Source organism: Hyperoodon ampullatus, assembly GCF_949752795.1.
Source record: "Hyperoodon ampullatus genome assembly, chromosome: 12".
Lineage (NCBI taxonomy): Eukaryota > Metazoa > Chordata > Mammalia > Artiodactyla > Ziphiidae > Hyperoodon > Hyperoodon ampullatus.
In genome coordinates, this window is record NC_136925.1 from 78,519,267 (window position 1) to 78,535,969 (window position 16,703).

The following is a 16,703-nucleotide window of genomic DNA, read 5'->3' on the forward strand; positions in this document are numbered from 1 at the left end:
TTCTGGTCTCTGTTTCTTACATGGCAGATAGAATGGTAATGAGGACCAAAGCTATTTCCCCTCAGAGAAATCCCAAGCATCTCTCTTTATCTTTAGTTCTCTCTGTCTCCCACTTTGGACTCTCTCCTTTCTCAAAGAGCAGCTCTAGGTTCAAGGGTCCAGGTTTGATAAAGCTTGGAGCAGGAGACTTTGCATTGAGACAGACACCTTCCCCCTTCCCTCCCTTTCTGTCTACCTCTCTTTACTTATATTTCCTCCCAGCTTGGGAGGTCTACTTTAGCTCCGCCAACAAGATTGGTAACTTTAAAGAATAAGGATTGGGTTTAGGGTATAAGCCATGTGGCTCAGAGAGGAAGAATGGTCCAGGAACAGCTGACTGGCTGGAGTCTGTTAAGGATGAAGGCCAGAGTTGAAGCAAAAAAATGGGGAGTTTTGTCAGTCTTGGTCAGTCTTTCTCTCGTGATTATATTTCCCTAGAAAGCTCACCCCAAGAGGTATCTATGACAGGGCAGAACTCAGTTATTTCTGAGCTCCTTTGCCAAATAACACATGACATCACTTTAACTGCAATCCAATGAACATAGCACCAAGTGGTATAGCTGATTTTAACTCATTCCATTATTTCCAGTAAGAATTAGACAAGTGGTAGCTAGCTCCTTTCTGTACCATTCCCTTCTTATGATCAGTGGGAGTGGAAAGATTCCTCTTTTAAAATCTCTGCTTCTTTCTCATCCACTATGAACATGTAGCAAAATCAATTAGGAAACAGTGGATGTATTTTTTAACTCTATGTGTCTCAGAAACTAAACCTTGCTGAATTAGGACTTTATGCAGATGCTTTCCAAACTTGCTTTTTTTAAAATTTTTGAATATTTTTTCCTTAATTATTTCTCAGTGAGGTCATTTCCTAAATTTTTCTCATACTTATTATTCCCCATATGATATACTCTTTTCACTGACTAAATAAAATTCTGGGGTGTAGAGACCATAGATTGTAATTATTATCCTTACCTCCTATTTTGCAAAGCATGTAATGGGGGTGCAATAAATATTGGTTAGGAAAATTTAAAAAAAGTAATAGAAGGATTATCACAGATGAAATACAAATAGCTAATAAATGTAAAAAAAAAACCCCACATTCATTCTTCCCAGTAATTGTAGGTGTGCACATTGGAACTGTCTATCAAATTAGTAACAATATTAAGATATTAGTGATTGATTGATGTTAGAAAAGAATTACCATAAACTGTTGCTGAAAGATAAAAATCTTTCTGGAAACAATTTGGCAATATGTATTAATAATCCTTAAAATTTATATTGTCAAAGAATAATGTCATGGAACAATTCTTGGTGTATGATGCTAATTTTACTATTATTCAACAAATATCGAGGCCCACCATGTGCCAGGCAATTCTCCAAGTGAGCAAAGCTCTTTCTTTCAAGGAACTTTCATAGACAGCAAAGTCAACTAGTGATATGTGCTGTGAATAGATGACCATATGCCCCTTTGTCTGGGACAGTTCCAGTTTAAGACTCTCATCCCAACATAATTATTAGGAGGAGAGTACTACAGTAGAGTGATGGGAAGTGTGTTATTTTAGGCAGGTAGTCAGGGGAGCACTCGTGGAAAAGGTGACTTTTGGGCAAAGGCCTGAATGTAAGAAGAAGGAGTAAGCCCATTATTATGGGGACATTATGCAGGCAGAGGACAGAGCATGTTTGAAGAGCGGCATGAGGTGAGTGTGGGTGGAGTGGCCATGATCAAGGGTGAAAGTGAAAGGACAAAGACTCAGGTGAGATTGAGTCACTCACGTGCAAACATTACTTAAACATTCATCTCAATCTTCTGGAAATGTTGAAACACCTTTAAGGTGGGCTCAACATTTTTTCTTTTTCTGACAAAGTTGTTAATAAAACTCCCTGGTTGGCAGAATTTGTTACCAAAATTAAATAGAGAATGCCATGATCAGATCACCTCTGCTCAAAATGAGATGATATGTCCTTTACTACAAAAAGTAAAGTTGGGTCTTCACAACTGTAAAAGTGTGGGGCTGTGAGACACAAGTGAGACACAAGTGAGCCTGAACTCCCTGGCTAATATCCAATGTCAAAGCCTGTCTCTCTGGCACAACCTCAGTTACTTTTGTTCTAGTTACTACATTTGAAAATATTTTAAAGTCAATGTAAGCTTCCAATATAGAGATGAATTGGCCAATGTTGTTATTTATAGTCAAGAAGATGATAAATTTTGAGGGACTTTATTTTCATATTTTTAAATTAAACCCAGAGAAGCATATGAGCCATGCAGGAGGTGAAAACTGGGCCATCACTTTTGTTCTCTTCACCATGACCAGTGGACCAAACTCTTTACTGGGAGGAAATTAGCCAAGAATTACACCCCATCTGTACAGGATTTTGAAAAGATAACATAAGTGTTTTATACCTTCTATTAATTATTGCTTTAGATTTAATCCGTCTCAAACATTTATTGAGCACCAGTGAAGTGCAAAGCACTATGTCTTATAGGGTAAATTATTTTTGACTATCTCTGTTCATGTCCCCCCCAAAGAATTTTGAAAACCCAGGTATACTCTCACACATTTTTGGGTCAATATCTGAATTTTTATCACAAATTCAAATTGTTGAAAAGGGTTTAATTTCTGGTTATTGCAACTATTGACATTTTATAATAAAATTGTTACATCCCTCTTGGAAATGCATCAAGTTGAGTATAAATACCAGAGCACTCACCTATGGTCAATTCATCTATGATAAAGGAGGTAAGAATATACAATGGAGAAAAGACAGTCTCTTCAATAAGTGGTGCTGGGAAAACTGGACAGTTACATGTAAAAGAATGAAATTAGAACACTCCCTAACACCATACACAAAAATAAACTCAAAAGGAATTAAAGATCTAAATGTAAGGCTGGATACTATAAAACTCTTAGAGGAAAGCATAGGCAGAACACTCTGACATAAATTGCAGCAAGATCTTTTTTGATCCACCTCCTAGAGTAATGGAAACAAAAACAAAAATAAACAAATAGGACCTAATTAAACGTAAAAGCTTTTACACAGCTTTTTTCCTTTCCTTTCCTTTCTAAGGAAACCATAAACAAAACAAAACGACAACCTACAGAATGGGAGAAAATATTTGCAAACAATGCTACTGACAAGGGGTTAATCTCCAAAGTATACAAACAGCTCATGCAGCTCAATATCAAAAAAACAAACAACCCAATCCATAAATGGGCAGAAGATCTAAAAAGACATTTCTGCAAAGAAGACATATAGATGGCCAAAAAGCACATGAAAAGATGCTCAACATCACTAATTATTAGAGAAATGCAAATTAAAACTACAGTGAGGTATCACCTCACACCAGTCAGAATGGCCATCATTAAAAAGTCTGCAAATAACAAATGGTTGGAGAGGATTTGAAGAAAGGGAACTCTCCTGCACTGATGGTGGGAACGTAAACTTGTGCAGCCACTATGGAAAACTATATGGAGGTTCCTCAAAGAACTAAAAATAGAATTGCCATATGATCCTGCAATCCCACTCCTGGGCAATATATCCACAGAAAACTATAATTTGAAAAGATACATGCACCCCAGGGTTCATTGCAGCACTATTTACAATACCCAAGACAAGGAAACAACCTAAATGTCCATCAACAGAGGAATGGATAAAGAAGATATGGTACATACATACAATAGAAAAGTACTCAGCCATAAAAACAGAGTGAAATGATGCCATTTGCAGCAACATGGGTGGACCTAGAGATTATCATATTAAGTAAATTAAGTCAGACAGAGAATGACAAATATCATATGACATCACTTATATGTGGAATCTAAAAAAAATGATACAAATGAACTTATTTTCAAAAGAGAAACAGACTCACAGACTTAGAAAACAAACTTATGGTTACCAAAGGGGAAAGTTGTGGGAGGAGGAATAAATAAGGAGGTTGGGATTAACATATACACACTACTACAGATAAAATAGATGATTAACAAGGCCCTACTGTATAGCACAGGGTTCTCTACTCTGTACTCTTTAATAACGTATATGAGAAAATAATCTGAATAAGAATAAATAAATAAATAAATAAATGCCAGAGCAATTTGTTATCCACCACCATCAATTTAAAAATATTAACAAGCTCTTCAAGAGTCAGTACTTTTACATTGTTCCTTTTTCTTCTTGAACTGATGTTTTCATTATACTTAATCATTCACTTCGGCCACTAAAATAGGTATATAAATTAAAATGCATTTACTTATTTCACTTGGCCATCAGGGTCTAGGTACTAAAATATTCTTCCGCATTGACTCATCATTATCATTATAAGTCTTGACGAGACATTATTAAAAAATAAAAGTTAAATTTTATAAATGCTTCATTATTGCTAGAATTATATAGTATTGGCATTAAATCCATTTTCAATGTCTTTTTCATAGTTGTAGTGCTGAAAACATTTGTTGACATAAATAAGCAGGTAAGAATGAAAATTTTGCTATGGCACTGTCACTGAAATCCACAAACTCTAAGTTATATGCAAATACCACTAAGTGATCTATGATCAAACATTTTCACGATGAGTTGAAAACTTGTTGAGGATCTCCTTCAATTTTGTGGAAAGCAAAATATTAGAAAACACATGACTTGCAAAAGGATTTTTTTTTTTACCTTTACCCAGATACTGAACACATTCTTCTTCATTATCCAGGAAAGAAACTTAAAGGATTTACCAAGACATATCAAATGACTATTAATTATATCAGTTACTCTTTTACTTGGAGGTATGTTGCACTAAGCATGCTAATATTTTATACACAATATACTAAGAAAGATTTATTTAAAACAAAGTGTTTCATTTCAAAAGGTCTTTGCTAATACAATAAAATATTTTTATCTCATTTCATGCTTTAAATATATTTTTGTCAACATTTGAAGATTCAGGCTTAGCTCATTGAATTGAAAAGAATGTCCACCATATAAACTAAATGGCAAACAATTCCTCTTTGTCAAATCTACCAGTCCAGTTGGACTCCCCCTCTGCCTGAAAATGTGTGATTTCACTTTTCGGATCAAAGGAATGTCTTAATATGTATTCCATGACAACCCTCTCCCTATTGTATACTAATTGTAAAATAGAGAAAGATAAAATCATTGATAGATAGGTCGATAGATAGAGCAAAGAGTCTAGCTAAGAATTTGTCACTTGGACAGAATAAGAAGCCACCACTCTCATGGAACTTTGTAGGTGATGGGGATGGAAAAAATGATGTGATTGCATGAAAAAATTCCAACTGTTCTTTACTTTGGTGCCCAGGAGACACTTATATATTAGGGCAATGTTTATTTGTTTAGTAAAGTGGGAGACGGTGATTTAAAAAAAGGAGATGGTACAGGAGCACCAGAATGGCACCTCAATCCCAAGCCTGCATTCTCAGTTTGGGGACTAAGTACACGTGGAAGCTGAGGATCTAGACTTTGATTCCTTGTAAGTTTTCATGCCTGTATTCATGCTCAAGAGAATGGTGCCCTGTGTGAATACTGATATAGAAGGCTCAATGAAGAATAAGATCCCCTGCTCTCAAGGAATGTATAATCTAGAGAGGGAGGCATGCATTTGTCAATTTGTTCAGTGAGCACCCCTTTGGGAATAAAGAAAAGACTATGGGCTCTTTTTTCAAAGATCGTGAAGTCTGGTCATAGGAGGAAGAGAGACAGAGATGCTATGAGAGACCAGAGACAGGGGAATACGTGAGATGAGGAAGATTGTTTCCTGCTGGGCGCCTACAAAGGAGGTTATATAGGATTTGGCCAGGACAAGATGGAGCAAGAACGTCCCATGTGACAGATATAATAAGAAATTCAGGCGACAGATAAAACAAACAGAAATATATAGTAGACGTCAAGTGGACAGACTTATGGAAAGTAGGGCTGGAAGAAGAAGTATGACTAGGACATTGAAGAGTCTGATGTTTATACTAAAGAAATTGGTATTTACAAAATTGTAGAGTTACTGTAGAAATAGTACATAGTACACACACATAGTACAATAGTACATATACATTGTAGAAAACCTAAAAACTATTTTACCACCTAGAAATCTTCACTATCATTAATATTTTGTATATATTCTTCCAAACTTGCTATACATACTCATATTCCCAGCACCTAGAATAGTACCCTGGAACAGAGCAGTACTCAATAAATAGCTCCTGAGTAAATATTTCTGAAACTAAAAGTTTTTTACATGCCGTTTAAAAAATTTTTTTGCATAATATATATTATAAAATATTTTCATGTCAATAAATGTATTTGTACACAATCTTTTTAGTGGCTGCCTAGTATTTTATCGTAGGGATATGTGCTTTCCATTGTCACGTAATTGTTACCAAGTTTTAGCTATTATAAAAAATAATGCAATAAGAAATTACTATAGCTTATAGAATTTAATTGGTTGAAATTATGCATGTGTGATTTATGAGGATTTCTGAAAGACTGTATCAAGTTACACTGAAACCGCTGTTCCTAAAACGTGTTTTTTTAGCCCTAAGTTCAATTATTTTGTATATTTTTTTAACTTTATCAATAACAAAGGTGAAAAAATGGATCAAACTATAAGATATTTTTCTTTGCTTTCTAGTTAAGGTTGAATATTTTTCACATGTTTATTGGCCATTTTTGGTTTCTTTTTTTGAGAATTCCTGTTCTTTTGTAGACAAAGGTTTTCTGTGAGAGAGGGAAGTAACCCAGTAAGAACTGCATTTGAAAAAGAAGTACTTAGCGGAGGAATTTAGGATGAATTGGAGAAAGAGCAATCAAGCAAAGAGAAGACTTAGCTGCCGAAATGGCAAAGAAACGTTTCTTTAGAGGATTATGGGTATGAGGCCCTGATTTAAGGGTTGAAAAGTGAGGAGGAGAGGAAATTAAGGCAGCATTGCACTCTGCTTTTTCATAACCTTGACCGGGAAAGGAAGGCAATGGGAACTTGTGTTAGGGTTGGGGACATCTAAGCATGTTTGTGGGCTCAGGACATGAGCTCCATTGACAGGAAGGAAAGGAAAGGGAGCCCACATGATTGAGTAACTTCTCAGAGGAGATGAGAAAGAACAGTACTGGAGGCAAACATAGTGGGTTTAGTTCTCGGAACCAGGAGGTAAAGAGGCATAGGTGAAAATCCAGAGAAGAACGGTAATGATACATAAGGTAAATAGGTTAGTGTTGTATGTGATAATATAAAACAAGGCAGCATGTGGTAAGTCTAAGAAACAGAATGAACAATGCCTTGGGAGCCAGCCGAGCAAACTCTCCTACTGGCAGAGAGCATGGGTGATGGACTTATGGAAGTTGCAGCGTTGATGGGTGAGTTTCTGGGGCTGGGGCATTCTGGTACCAGAACAAATGTCAATAAAGGCCCTGAAACAGTACATCACTGCAGGGAGTGTCCAAAGAATGGAAAATAGAGGGCTCTGGACGGTGGAGAGGGTCCCGGGAGGTAGAGGGGGAACCACCCCAAGGCTTTCATCGCCGTGCCTAACAACCAGGCCTGCACTTAGGACTCTCAGACGTATTTTCACAGACACTATGGCCTGCAAACCTCTACCCGACCCCGTGATTAATATTCTTATGTCACAGATGAGGAAACTGATGTCCAGAAGGCTGCATATCTTGTCCAAGATTACCAAGGGTAAAGAGAGAAGCCAGAACCAGAGCGTGGGTCTTCTGATTCCTGGCACAAGGGTTTATGTTTTAACTTACCCTAATGCCTTTTATTTGACTCTGACGCAGTGAGAAACCTCTGAAGATTTCAGGGTGGTGAAATCAGAGCTTGCAGATGATATTATAAAGCCAAATATATTAGTCACTTTCAGTCCTTCGAAAGTTCTCAAAGAATAGAGTAGAACTTTGCCATGACTGGCATATTTTTATCTAGTTCAAAGGTTCATCAAAGTCTGTTACAGATTAATTAGTTAACGTTTGCTTGCGACTGTGTAGGTAAACGGAGCAACCTAATTATGTCCTCAGCATATCAAATACTGCAGCTCACTTTGCCTAAATCTAATTTAGCTATTTATACACTTTCTAAAAATAGAAAATTGAGAATTATCCATTATCCAGAACTAGTCATTCAATTAACAAGGAGATAAATACTAAAGAGCCTGATCCCAATCATCAGAAAATGAGGGCACCGTGAGATCAAGGACATGAAAGCCATGTAGTGTCACAGCACACCTTGGCAGGAAAGAACTCCGCTCCCCTGGGGTAACTGGCATTTTTTCCACTATAATCTCTGTGCTGGATGCATTACACTCTTAATCTTTGCCCACTCTCTGGGGCATTACCATTGTTCTTTTACAGATAAAAAACTGAGGAGATCAACAGATCCATAACCTGCACAAAGAGGTCAGAATGTGATTCTAACCCAGACCTGTCACAACCCTATGTGCATATTCACTGCACTTGAGTACCCATCAAGTCCCCTTAAAAGAGAAAAGTGTTCCATTTAGTGTGGCATGGCCCTAGTTCATATTACTTGAGCATATACCAAAAGCATAGCCTATTTCTGGCCATTCACCTTTGTTGACTAACACAGACAAAATGAGAGTTTTGTTACTCACAAAATGTAAATATGTAACCCCACAGAATTCAAAGTAAGAAATAAATGACTTTGTCTCTTTTGCAAATCACAAGAGAGGATTTGCTTATGTTAAAAGAAATCGGGGGGCTTCCCTGGTGGCACAGTGGTTGAGAGTCTGCCTGCCGATGCAGGGGACACGGGTTCGTGCCCCAGTCCCGGAAGATCCCACATGCCACGGAGCGGCTGGGCCTGTGAGCCGTGGCCGCTGAGCCTACGCGTCCGGAGCCTGTGCTCCGCAACGGGAGAGGCCACAACAGTGAGAGGCCTGCGTACCGCAAAAAAAAAAAAAAAAAGAAAGAAATCGGGTGAATTCTTTTATGTCTTCTTCTCTTCTTAGGTGTTTTCTACACTTGCCACCTGATTGGGTAGAGGCTGGAACTGACAGGTGAGGAAATGTAAATGTAATCAGTTGCTATGTAAATGTGATACTTCTGTTAAGTGCATGCTAACACCCTCTGATTTCTCCCCAGGGCTCCCTGCACACTTGGAGCCTGAGGAGTCCTAGCACCAAGTGTTTCAATGCCAATACATTGAGGGATAAGAACTTCCAGTAGGGGAATGATAAGTAAAGATCCTACTTACTTAGCCAACTTGTGGAAACTAAAGACTTTCATAAAGTTAACCCAACTCTTGGGGAATATAGAAGAAGTAAGACACAGAAAAAAGACATGAAGGCAGATTTTGGAGCCAGACAACCCGGATTCAAATGCCAGCTCTGCTATGTACTAAATTGCATGATTTAACGTCCATTATTGAACTGGTCTGAGGCTTAGTCTTTTCATCAGCAAAACAGGCAATAGATCTGCTTTACACAGAAGTGGTAGAATTTACATGGAGTAATTTATAAAAGCCCTTAGTTCATTGCCTGACAGGTAGTAGAGACGTAACAAAGGTGGATATCCCTTTGGGTAAATCCAAAATCAATCCTTGAAGAAATCAAGTTAGAAAAGGAATTTTAGCAGATTTACAGTAACTCTGAAAATATTCTTATATCTCACAAGGCGGTGGGAATATAAGGTGGTGACCTGCTGATATAACTCATGTTAATAACACATAATACAAAGAAAACATATAAATATTTTTACTGTCAAATAACTCATAAAGTTCCAGTTATAGATTATGTAGGTAACAGTAAAACAAGCACAGTGGTTTATCTGAAAAACTTACTATTTTGTATTCCAAATCGATTTGAAAGTACAGTATTTTATAATAGTATAGTTCCTTTAAAATGTAACTATTCTCAGCAGCAACCATTTCCTCACCTAACAAAATCTTCAGTTTCAGTAAATACTTCCCATTACACATTAAATTTTACCTCCTACTGAAAAAGCAAGGATGCTAGGTGACTTTCATCACCTGTAATATCAGAAGATTGAAAAATATTCTGGAAAGGCATGAAGACCTAAATTTCCACTTCCTGTTTCTCAGGTTAGACAGACCACAATGATAGCATCAATTGGAAATAGATCTAGAAATCAATTAATATAATAGAAAGATTAAACTTGGGCTGTAATCCTAAACTAAGGTAAATTACTAGTTATAAAGAACCTTATAGAAGGTGATACCAGATTTCTCAAAATTACCTCTGTGGTGTTTTAAAATTTCTTACTTTAAACTGGATTATCATTACCTATATCCTTTCAATAGAGAATAAGTTATTGTTTTTCTTTTGATCCTAATTTTTTAATAAAGGGATAGTTTGTTAGGAAAATACACATTTCTGAAGTTTCTCTTTCTTACCCTTTATAAGAGACTTAGATCAAGATTCTTAAGGACATAGAAAGAAGAGAGTAACAATATCATCACTGTATATGCAGAAGACTAAAGGCCCTGATACATCACATCAGCGTTAATCTGGGTGAGTCAACCCATTTTAGTGACAGCAGAAGATATATTGCATATTCTATATTTATATATATTTATAATATTATATAACTTATATTTATAATATAATGTTGTATTATATTATAATATAATTTATATAATTATAAATATATATTCAAATTTATCACATATCTATATATTCTACATAGAGGACGAAGGGAAGAAAATTGTGGTGATAGAACTAGGTATTTTTTAAGTTATTCCTTAAACCCTTTAGCATCATACCAAACTTTGAGGTAAATGTACTCTTGTAGGGCCCCACTCTATAAATTTAAGAAGTGATTCATCCTATTTATTCTTCTGATTTAACAATTTAAATAGAAAAAATCAAAATGTATTAATACAGCAATTAATGTGCTATTTTTCTGCAAAGAGTGAATTTGTGTGTAGATGTGCTCAGTGCAGTTCAAAAATAACACTTGTGAGAAAAAAATATAAATTTATTCTGTAGACACTAACTATATAAACTTATTGACTCTTTGTTTTAAGAGGAGAATGAGACTTGGAACCTATAGTGAATAAAGTGTGTGATCTCTTCAATGAAAGACCACGACTCTTCCAACATACACAAAACAGCTCACAACCTTGACCCCAAACTGTAGCTCACTGACATTCTTGTTCTTTTAGGCAGGTCAAGTGCTTGCCCTGGAAGTCTCCAGGTTTGGGGAAGGCTCTCAGACATGGATTTCTGCCACTTACCAGTTGGGTTAGCCGAGAAAAATAACTAAGTCATTCTGGGTCTCAGTGACCTCATATGTTAAAATGAACACAATGATTCCTAAATGTTAAAGGTCATTATGGAGGTTCAACATAATGCAGTAAGTTAATATACGTTGTAACCTGTAAAGCACTCTAACAATTTCTTTTTTTAAGAATATTTATAGCTGAGCCCCACTAGGCACCATCTAGTCAGTAACTCTTGGTGATCCTGAATGAGAAAGAAGGATTAACAACATGAGGCAAATGTAAATCTCAAGTTTTATTTCAAATTGAATAATTTTGAATACCACAGCGTCTAACAGAGACACGTAGGTCTTCAAAGTTATCAGCTCTGCCTGACTCTTCTTGTGGGTTCTAAACCTATCACGGTAGTGGTTCTTTTGTTTCCGTCTCCTTTTTTTTAAGATTTTAATTTTATTTTATGACTTACAGATATCAAAATAATAAACCTTAAAAAGAAGATATATAATGTAAAAACACATCAGCAGTTAACTCTAATACTTCAGATTATGTCGGAAAAAAAGTTTTCTGAATTTATCATCCTAAAGGGGGAGTCACAAAAGATTCTCTTTCATCCTTAACATTAATGATTTAAGGTTCAGTCCCAGTCAGAGGGAGAACAGAATATACAGCTAGTAAATAGCCAGGGGTAAATATGTAAAGAAAAATGTCTGGAAGGAAATGGACCAACACGTTAAAGCTGTAGGAGGGATTGTTTCTGAGCAGTTGAATAGTTTTGTCACTTGGTTTTTCTGTACTTCCTGAGTTTTCTGTAATGTGTACATTTCACTTTCATGGAAAGAAAAAAAAAATCTACAAACACTTAAAGTACTTTATGAGGGACCATGTATACATTCAGCTCTGCAGACTGCACGTTGCACAATTTTAGAAGGAACCCTTCACATCCAAGTCTATGTGAAGGGCCCACTCTAGTTGTAAAGGGAGCACCTGTGGCAACCCAGCTCAGAGACAGCATTGGAAAGTAGCATAGTGCCTGGCCGAGCATGGCAGACAATATAAAGTTCTCTACTTCAGGAAGTGGCCTGCAGACGTCTGAAGCCACTCCTCCTTGAAAAGTCCTCCTATTCGCTAGTTCCTACGCGGCTTAATGGCAGGTGTGGATAAGGTGCCTTCTGTTTATCAATCTCCTGCAATGGAGAGAAGCATTGTCCTGGGAAATTAATGTGTGCTATTTCATGGAATTGTCACGATAAGTCTGGGAAGTAGATGCCATCTTTTATCTTACGCGTGTGGATCTCAGGTGACGTGGTTAGGCAGCTGGCCTAAGGAGGAAGAGGTATGAAGGAGCCCCAGCACCCCCTGAGAGCAGAAAGCAGACCTGCCCCGGGAGGCCTTTGTTTCTCTCATGAGAACCCTTCTTCTCTGCCTCCTCCTCCGAGTTGCATTTTTCTATTCACCCAACCTCTAGATTTTTATCCCCTTGATCTAGTGAGACCCTCTATCTTATATGTATAATTTCTCCAAAGTATCCTGCAGAAAAAAGTCATTTTATATTCGAGTTCTTACAAAATCACTCATGTCATAGGGTTCCCACTCAGAGACTTTGCACTGAACAGAAAGGTAATTTAAACAACTGCCCTAATGTAGCCCAAATATTCATCTCTTCCTTCTCTTTTATGTACCATTCCTCTTACCTTGGGTTAAAAATTGGCCATCAAACCTATAGTGTCTCTTTAATGGAGGCAGCTTGAGGCCTGTGCCATGAATCCAACTGGAAACCAGTGCAGGTACACAGAACTTACCTGCAAGTGTTTCTGGAATACATCCAGGTTCACTAAGACTCAAAGTGTAGGACTTTTTTATGCCCAACTCCATGGAAACTGCCTGCTTCTGGACTATATCTGCTCCTTAGAAATGCTGTTTGGATAATTAATTAGGTCTACCCTCCCCTTCCGGCTAACTTGACAGCCTGCTGCCAGAGTTAATAATTAACAAGGTGTCACAATACCTTTAACAGTCGCTCAATTCTTTGCTCACCTGCCTCCCTGTCTCTTCCCGCTGCTTCTGAATTGCTTAAATTCCCCTGGGACACAAGCTCCCTATAATAAATCATGACACAAAGGCACAGACTTTTGTGGCTCTAACTGAAATTCACAATTGGGCAAGCCCAGGAGGCAATCACCTGGCCATTGCCCTAACCCATGTGCATCCTCGGTGCTGCTTAAGCACAGGTGAGCATGAAGTTTTAATGAGGCCTTAGCTGCAAATGCATTGTGCAATTACTGCTAAGATGGGTGAACATTTGGCCCAGAAAGAATTGCATTTTAAGCAATAGGGTTTCCCTATTAGCTGTTTCCAACTATTAATTCAACCAGTTTGTTTATACACTTTGACAATTGTTCATGTGAAAGAGATCCGGGGATTTTATTTGACCACAATTTCATTATAAGCTAACAGTATGATATGGTTGCTAATAAAAGTTAATGTAAGTTTAGGCTACATTAAGTGAATAGTCCAAATAAAGAAAGGCAATATCCCCACTACACTTTATGCTTATAGGTACCTGGGTCTTATTTTTCCAAACCAAAATTTGGCAAGTGCGATTATGCCTGTAGAGACTCTGGCATATGGAACATGTGAAAACATAACTATCCTTAAAAATTCAGGATGTGTGGCTGGTGTATATGAAGAACGTCATTTGTTTATTCATTTACTTCTTTGTTGCAGCAAATATCTATTCAATACACACTCTACTCTGGCTTTGTTCTAGATTCAAGTGTAAGGAAGAATCATTCTCTGATTCTAAGCAATTTTGTTCTCCTATGAGGTGCAGACAAGCAAAGAGGTGAACTAAGAACTGGCTTTGGGGGTAAGCAGAGTCACTATGAAAGAAGTACACAAATGGAGCATCTACTACAGCCTTGCAGAGTCAGGAAAGGCTGTCCTGAGGAAGCGATGTCTATGGGGGAACCGAACAGTTGAATAGAGGTGTGAAAAATGGAATTGCGGAAGAAGGGTGGTGGAAGGATGAGGATGGAAGAGTGACCCAGGAAGAGCGAACAGGATTCAATGTGGGTACAGCAGCCAGAGTGTGAGAGCAAAACTAAGGCCAGAGAGGTAAGTGGGGACCAGACCACTCAACCTCTATGTTCAATTGGAAAAACAAACTGATAGACAAATATATAACCAAAACAAATGTAAACAAGCATGTCACAGACGATAAAGAAGATGTGTGTATTAAGCGCTATAGCAACATAGAGGAGTCAGTGGCTAACCGCCTGGAGAAGGTAACAAAGGAGGGGATATTTGAACAGAGTTTTGAAGGGTGACTGCCTGACCACATGGGAAAGAAGAAGATGGTCCTTCATGCAGAGGACACAGCCTGTGCAATGGGAGAAGAGACTTCAAATCAGGTTATGTCCTGATTTGACAGGCTGACAAGACATGGAAATGAATTTTAACGTCACCCACAGGAAATTAGAAACCAACAGAGGATTTTAAGCTCACGTGTGGTATTTCAGCTTTCTATTACTGCATAACAAACACTTCAAAATTTAGTGGGTAAGAATAATAGAAATTTATCATTTGTAATGATTCCATGGGTCAGCGGGGCAGTTCTCCATGTAGGTTCAGCTGGAGTTTCTCATGCAGCTGCATTCAGCTGGGAACTCAGCTGAGGCTGAAAATCCAAGACACCTCACTCATGTCTGGGGGCCTGGTGCTGACTGTTGGCTGCAGCACCTCATTGCCCACAACATGGCCACTCTTCCTCCAACAGCCAGTTCTAGACCATCCTCCTCACTGCATGGTGGCTGGATTCCACGAGGGACGATTTCTAAAGGACAAGCTCTGATGTGCCAGCACTTAAGCCTGCAACTGCATTGTGTGTGATGATATATGATTGGGCAAAGCAAGTCACATGGCCAATCCCAGAGCCAATGGAGGTCATGACTACTCAAGGGCATGGATACCAGGAGACGTATTTGTTGAGAACCCACCGTTGTGACAGTTTGCTACACATGTGAGGAAGATACCTTCCCACAGTATAGAGGATGGTATGAGAGGGTTAAAAAAAAAACAGACATGATTTAAAGCGATTATTATATTCCAGGAAGATGATAAAGAGGAACTATACTCAAGCATAAAGAATAAAATTAAGACAAGAGTAGCATAAATAAAACCTGGTGATGTATTTGATGTGAGGGGTTGGGAGTGGGGAGAAAGAGATTGAGAATAAATAGTTTAGTTGTAGACATTTAGTAGAGAGTTATACATAATCAGTCTGGGGGCATTTTTTAAATATTGACAGTGTTTTGGGAATGATAGCTAAAGCCTAGGAAATATATCAGATCATGAAAAAAAATAAAGAATAAAGAAGAAACCATTAAAAGAGATTAAGGTGTATGGTTAGAAACATAGAAACCAAAAGAGGATAGTGTCACTGGGGAACTCAGGATAAAAATCAAGAAAGAGAGAGATCAATGTCAAATTTGAGGTCAAGTAAAATAAAGATGAAAATTTGTCATTGTGATTGGTAATTAGGAAGCCAACGATACCCTTTGGAGTTGGTGGTTGGGTACTTGGGGATAGTAAATAAGTCATAGGAATAAATGAGATATAAAGAAGTGGAGGCACCAATTCAGCTTAAACTTTTTCTAAGATCCTCTGACCCCTACAGCCTCTAGTGGCTAAGTTAGTCTTGCCCTCATGGCTTTGTGAGCATCAAGATAGACCTACCCACCCATCCATCCACCAGATATCAGGCTGCTTGGGATGCAGTACAAAGGTCATGTGCACATAGGCATCCCATAGCTGGAGGATTAAGCTCTCACACTGGTTATATTGCTGTCACAAGATATCACTGGGAATAATCTAAGCAACTGTAGTTTAATGAGAGAGAGGAGGGAAAGAGACAGAGACAGAGAAGCTTCTCAAAGAGAAAAGCAAGGACTATTTCAAAGTCAGAGGGATTATATAAATTACTAGTGGGTTGATATGCTTGTCATTTACAGCTGGAATCCATGGTGACTATTATATACAATAATCAGTTTAGAAACTCGTTAAATGTCAGGTTGGGGACATATGGAAGCCATATTGCTGGGTACCAGCCTCTTTTATAAGGCAAAATTCCAATTACCTAAAAAATCATTCCAACTGTGACCAAAATTCTGCTTATGAATGCTCTGTTTTATTTTATACAAAAGTCTTAATATCCTACAAAGTTAAACTCCAGGCCATGGGATAAAGAAGGAATCTTTATTCCTTCTTGATCCCATGTTTAATGTAAAAAGTTGCAAAGACCCAATCAAAGTGTGTTTATAAATGTATTCAAATATCACATGGGCCTCCCTGACCCTTGAGTTCTAGGTGCTTTTGGCTCACAGTCCCCTACCCTGGCACATCCTTTGGTTTTAGGACCTAAGGTCTTCCCTCATACTTCTAAGAATCCCCAAGCAAGGAGAGAGGGAAGTTAAAC